Genomic DNA, 6000 nt, shown 5'->3' with positions numbered 1-6000 from the left:
CTGCGGCAAGGTGCTTTTCTAAGAAATTCGCAAAGGCCGCTGGGAATATTCCGTGTATCTGTAATGGCTGCCGCTTCAAGCAGTCGGCAAGCCGGCGCGAGCGTTCAATACCGATCCTTAACAGTCGATTATATTTCGAAAATGTATAGTAAGTAAAAACACAATATAGTTGTAATATGTGTGAGTAGTATTTATAATTAATTTCCTCTAAGAATTTACCCGTTTTAATCTCCACCGGCAAGCGAAAATAAACTTAATCTCCATCTTTTAGTCGCGTTGCTACCCGGAAGTAACTCTCAGCTGTTTCACTTTGTTTAGGCCTAAAATCCTCGGAAAATAGTAATAACACTACTCAAAGGGTATTTTACGACATATATGTCCGGGAAGAGTCTACTGCTGATCGGAGCATGCACTTTTTAGCTCCGACTAGCGCTGTGTGTGGCAAAAGCGAGTAGTAGTGTAGGCCTAAAATAGCAGGGAACACTAACAGTTCGTCAGTTGTCGGGTCGAGTAAGTTTGCACAGACAGTCTACTTAGCGATTAGAGCAGCAAATAGTAGTAGGCCTAGGCCCCAATGTCCTGTGGTTTTCTCAGAGAAAGAGACAAAAGGAAAGCCAATTTGTCTTACATGTCATCCTTAGGCCACATGATTGGAATAGCCTATGAAATCACAGGCACTTGAATATGGGCTTTGATAATGGATAAATATTTAACAATTCACCAGCGATATGTTATTCCTGACTTCGATAATCCGCCTGAAGTTACCCGTGATGCAACGCGTGCCCCTCGTCTAACTATACTATACAGAAAGGCTGGAAACGCTCCTATCTCCGTAATGCTTAAATCTACCCGCAACTATCGGGACAGCCGAACACTGCCGATGATTGCCGAAGTACGTCCCAAGTGTTAATTTTAATCCTGAAATACAAGGAGCGCCCATAATTTCAATTGTAGATGATTTTTTGGAAATATTGACAGTTTTAGCTCCGTTAAAGATTTCAACTGGCAACAAAATTGATTTTTGAAAATTTGCGATGCCACTTCGTGGTGTTTTTATCGTAAATTACAATAAATTTTATCATTTTTAACACACCAACAAGGTCAAAGCCCATATTCAAGTGCCTGTGATGAAATTAAAAATTCTTGTCATTCGGGACTGGGACTGTGGGGGGCCGGGTGGCGAGATTCGTCTGACTGGGACTAGCGAAATTTGTCTTTGAGTCTGAGGTGCCATAAGTGAATCAATTTGTAAAAAGAAGCTGTCACAAAAATTATTTCAGCTTTGTGCTAGTCAGTCCCTTGACCTCGATATTTTGTCTAAATTTTTGTTGTTGTACTCATTAGGACATAGCCTACTGGAGATGACATACTGCGATGATGCGATATTTCCAAGAGTTAAATTCAAGTGATGCCGATGTGAAGTAGAAAGGATTGTTGTAAGTAGATTAAGATTTTATTGAAACGTTTACAGCCGCTGACAGTAGAGCGAGCGGGAGGGATTAAACCCGAACATAACTCTACGGTTTAAAAACCATAGAGTTGCCCATTTCCCATCCACTTCTCTACTGTCAGACAAACAGACAGATAGACTGACAGACAGACATAGACAAACAGAATACATTAATATTTAATCGGCTGACAGTAGAGCGAGCGGGAGGGATTAAACCCGAACATAACTCTACGGTTTAAAAACCATAGAGTTGCCCATTTCCCATCCACTTCTCTACTGTCAGACAAACAGACAGATAGACTGACAGACAGACATAGACAGACAGAATACATTAATATTTAATCGGCTGACAGTAGAGCGAGCGGGAGGGATTAAACCCGAACATAACTCTATGGTTTAAAAACCATAGAGTTGCCCATTTCCCATCCACTTCTCTACTGTCAGACAAACAGACAGATAGACTGACAGACAGACATAGACAAACAGAATACATTAATATTTAATCGGCTGACAGTAGAGCGAGCGGGAGGGATTAAACCCGAACATAACTCTATGGTTTAAAAACCATAGAGTTGCCCATTTCCCATCCACTTCTCTACTGTCAGACAAACAGACAGATAGACAGACAGACAGACATAGACAAACAGAATACATTAATATTTAATCGGCTGACAGTAGAGCGAGCGGGAGGGATTAAACCCGAACATAACTCTATGGTTTAAAAACCATAGAGTTGCCCATTTCCCATCCACTTCTCTACTGTCAGACAAACAGACAGATGGACAGACAGACATAGACAAACAGAATACATTAATATTTAATCGGCTGACAGTAGAGCGAGCGGGAGGGATTAAACCCGAACATAACTCTATGGTTTAAAAACCATAGAGTTGCCCATTTCCCATCCACTTCTCTACTGTCAGACAAACAGACAGATAGACAGCCGTAAATCATGTTACACAAGCAAGACTAATGTATGTTTGCAATATTTAAACATAATTTACAAGAACGTGTGTCTCCATTTTTTTTGTAGAAACCTCCACAAAAACATTTTCGTGTAACGCGGACATCGGTTTTGGACTTAGTACTATACAAACCCTGGTTGATAAACATCAGTTTCGCTCGTGTAACTTTATTTCTCAAGCATGAATAAACACGGACATCCCTATTCATGCTAGCGTGCTTGCTTTCCAAGCCCTGTTCCCCGAACATTCCTAGAGAACGCCAGATATTGACAAATTCAGGCACATGAAAAATTAACATATGCATTTTGGGTGTTATTGTTTGTTCCGGGAAAGTTCTTGGAAACCAAGCACCGAAATCCTTACAAAAGGTTTCTAAATCTGCCACTTCTTCATCTGATAAAAATCTACATGCAGAATACAGTTTGTACATTTGTGCGAACCGTTGAAATAATTCTTGGTATATGAGCTGAATGTCTGGGTAATCTGATAGTACAGATAGTAATTTAACCGGATTATTTATTCCTTTATCAGGGTTTATGTTCAACAGCTTGTTGATATGGTTACCATTGAATGAAAGTGAATGGTAAGCCTGTCTGTCTATCCCAATTTCATGCAGTTTTTCATTGAGCGCTGACTGTAGTGGACCCATTTTTGAGCAAACCTCTTTGTAAATTTCATCTAGCTTTAATTTTCTAGGTCTTATTTGATCTTTCTTTGCCTTTATGTCAGATTTGATTTTATTAGTTTCAGATTCAAGGTTTTTCAAGAACTTATGGCCTGTACTATTGGGTTTGAGACACCTTATGCACTTAAACGCTTCCACAGTGCCATAAATCGAAATGCAGTCAGTGTGGTACGGTGAATCACAAGAGGTACAGTATTCAAAGTTGTTAACATTTCCATTTTCTATTTCCTGTATGACACAAATTGGGGCACCACAATGAAATGGTGAACGTCGCCTCTGATCTGCTCTTTTCAATACATCTATAGTCTCGATATTTTGTGCGAGTATTAATTTCAAATCTTCCAATTCATTTACAAGATTTTGGACTACGTTTGATACACTTTTCCATTTATGGTACAGTTCTGGGTCTCTGTTCCCTAATGTTGAATGGTCGAGATCTTAACATTTGTCTTCGACCATATCATAGATTTTTAGTCCGATTCCTAATGTTATGTGAAGAGGAGGTGGTACTAAGTGTTCTAAATCAAGTGGCCTATACAGCATAGGACCACTAATACTGTGCGATGACGGGCCAATCATGGTTGGTGCCGTCTCGATTAATTTAGAACTTTCGATATAGTGGTTAATACTACGGTTTTGATAAGTGTTCGCGGAATGAGAGGTGCCATCTTTTTTTCTCAGATGATCAAGAGGCACCATGCACTTAAGACATGGATAAGATGCTGTTGAGCCCTGATGACCCATCATTGTGCTTTGATATGCAAGATCCCCGATGAAAAAAGTTCGAGCTTGTATTGTTTTTCCATCTAGAAAAATTGTGAATGGGGTTTCTAATGCCTCTTTTAATGGCCCGAAAATCATCTTCAAGTTTTCAGCATTATCAGTTGCTTCAAAATAACCGACCAATTCACAACTATCGGGGCTATTGGGTGATAGCCCATTAACTATGGAAAAAACCATTTTTGTACTCCCACCCCCCTTATCAATTCCTGTCTTAATCCATATTTCATCGTGAAAGTTTTGATGGAATAAGAGATTTCCAATTTTGTGCGGATGTTCTGCATGTCTTTGAGCTTGTGCGTGAAAATCATCTATGATTACATAGGGCGCAAGTTTTCTTTCGTGTGTACGGGAATTAATCTCTAGGATTTCTTCACCCGCAATGACATAAGGGGCAAATGACATTTCTCTGTTTTTTATTTCAGTTCGAATTTCTGCCACAGTTGGAAATACAGGAATGTCAAAGTTTTTTAAATCTCTCTTCAAATCAAGAAGACGAATCATTGGCATTCGTTGCCTCAACTTAATGTCAACAGCCTGTTTTGGGGTGAGCATGTGGAACAGTTTGATATCAGCTTCACGTAAGGCTGCATTCGTTACCGTGGGATACCTTTTGAAAAATTTGGCGAGTGTACAAGCAGAATCTTGGACGTTACTTTCTGGTGATGATATTCCTTCAACAAAAGCTTTCAATTTATCTGCGCGACTATTAAGCGTGTTTCTAGATGCTGACACTGACGGGGTAGGGATTACTGGTACATTTGATTTTAATTGAGATTGTAATGAAGAAATAGTTATATTTTGCTGATTGATTATTTTGTCTTTTTCTGTTATTTGATTTCTCAAAGTTGAAACTTCATTTTCCAATTCAATGATTCTTGTTGAGTCAGACTTTTGCCAGAAATTTGATTCTTCGTCAGTTGTAATGCTTATAGTATCTAAGCATGGCTCTGTCAAAGTTGACTCATCTTTATGGGGTGGAGAATTTATGAACTCCAGTTTTTTTTTACCTAGGCAAATTGAAGTTGAAGATGAGTAAGAGTGAAGAAGATAGAGGCAAAACAATTCATAATTCTAGAGTAATTGATTAATAATCAAATGTATTTTACTACGTCACAATTAAGTGCAAGTTTTTCTATATCTAACTATATCTCAGTGAAATAAATCGTCATAATTGATAAAATTCAGTACATGTATGACATTTGTTATTAATCATTTGAAGCTTGATCTGTTTGTGATTTTATTTGAGTTCATTTCTACACCAGGGCTGGGTTTCAGAGATGTGTGGAAGCAAAATAGTTTCGGAACATTTACAAAATTGTCAGTTATAACCATGGTTTCTCATTTTCACTATGGTGGTTGTCACACCGATTGAGGATTATTTGGTACTCAGTCTATGAAACCGGGCCCAGGATATTCAAGGTTTTATTTATTCAATCTATTTTCCCAAAAAATATCACTACGTGACTACAACCCCGATATGGATTTTCTAATCCCTAAAATTATGACTTCATCCTGGATTCCCATGAACTGGAACAGAGTATTCCAAAATTTGAATAAGACATGTATCTTTTTATAAGAGTAAGCTTTCTGGATTGAATAACAAATTCAAGGTTACTGAAAATCTAGAACTTACAAATGCATGATCAATCATGTGAAACACGAACCAGAAACCATTCGCAGAAATAAAATGCAATGAATGAATTAAAGGAACAATGAATATCTTAAGGAATTCTTTATTAGTATCAAAAAGTCAACAAGAGTTTTTCATGAAATTTAGACTCACAGTTTCTTTTTTGGCCCAACCGTCGTTTTTTCCCGCCAGCGCCAACTTTTGAACCAAGCGATCCACCTGAAAAATAGAAATAGCAATGTTTTTAAAGATCTTTCAATTTCATCCATATGAACTAAAAAATTAATTTTGTTGTTGCTCAACTTACCAGAGTGTTGTGACATTTTGAAGTTGTAGAAGTCGACAAGAAAACTGAAAATATATTTGGAAAAATCAGCTTCATGCAGCTTGGCATTTTTAGACAATTTCTGATTTCTGATTAGTAATAGAATACTTACCGAGCGACGACAAAATGTCTGCAACTGCAACTGTCTGAATTCAAACAGTG

At 38.0% G+C, this 6000-nt stretch overlaps 1 long non-coding RNA gene across 2 annotated transcripts; it reads left to right on the top strand.

The window, feature by feature from the left end:
• Nucleotides 1–288: 288 nt before the first annotated feature.
• On the top strand, nucleotides 289–5046 carry LOC141902350 (uncharacterized). 2 transcript variants are annotated; one of them, XR_012618890.1, is made up of 6 exons: nucleotides 289–510; nucleotides 1345–1436; nucleotides 2947–2998; nucleotides 3160–3287; nucleotides 4306–4427; nucleotides 4895–5046. It is a non-coding gene; the product is annotated as an uncharacterized LOC141902350 (long non-coding RNA). The 2 variants fall into 2 exon arrangements; XR_012618889.1 differs by having other exon boundaries at nucleotides 4306–4622.
• Nucleotides 5047–6000: the final 954 nt, after the last annotated feature.

This window comes from Tubulanus polymorphus, chromosome 3, assembly GCF_964204645.1.
Source record: "Tubulanus polymorphus chromosome 3, tnTubPoly1.2, whole genome shotgun sequence".
Classification (NCBI taxonomy): domain Eukaryota; kingdom Metazoa; phylum Nemertea; class Palaeonemertea; order Tubulaniformes; family Tubulanidae; genus Tubulanus; species Tubulanus polymorphus.
This window is presented reverse-complemented; position numbering and strand designations above follow the sequence as displayed.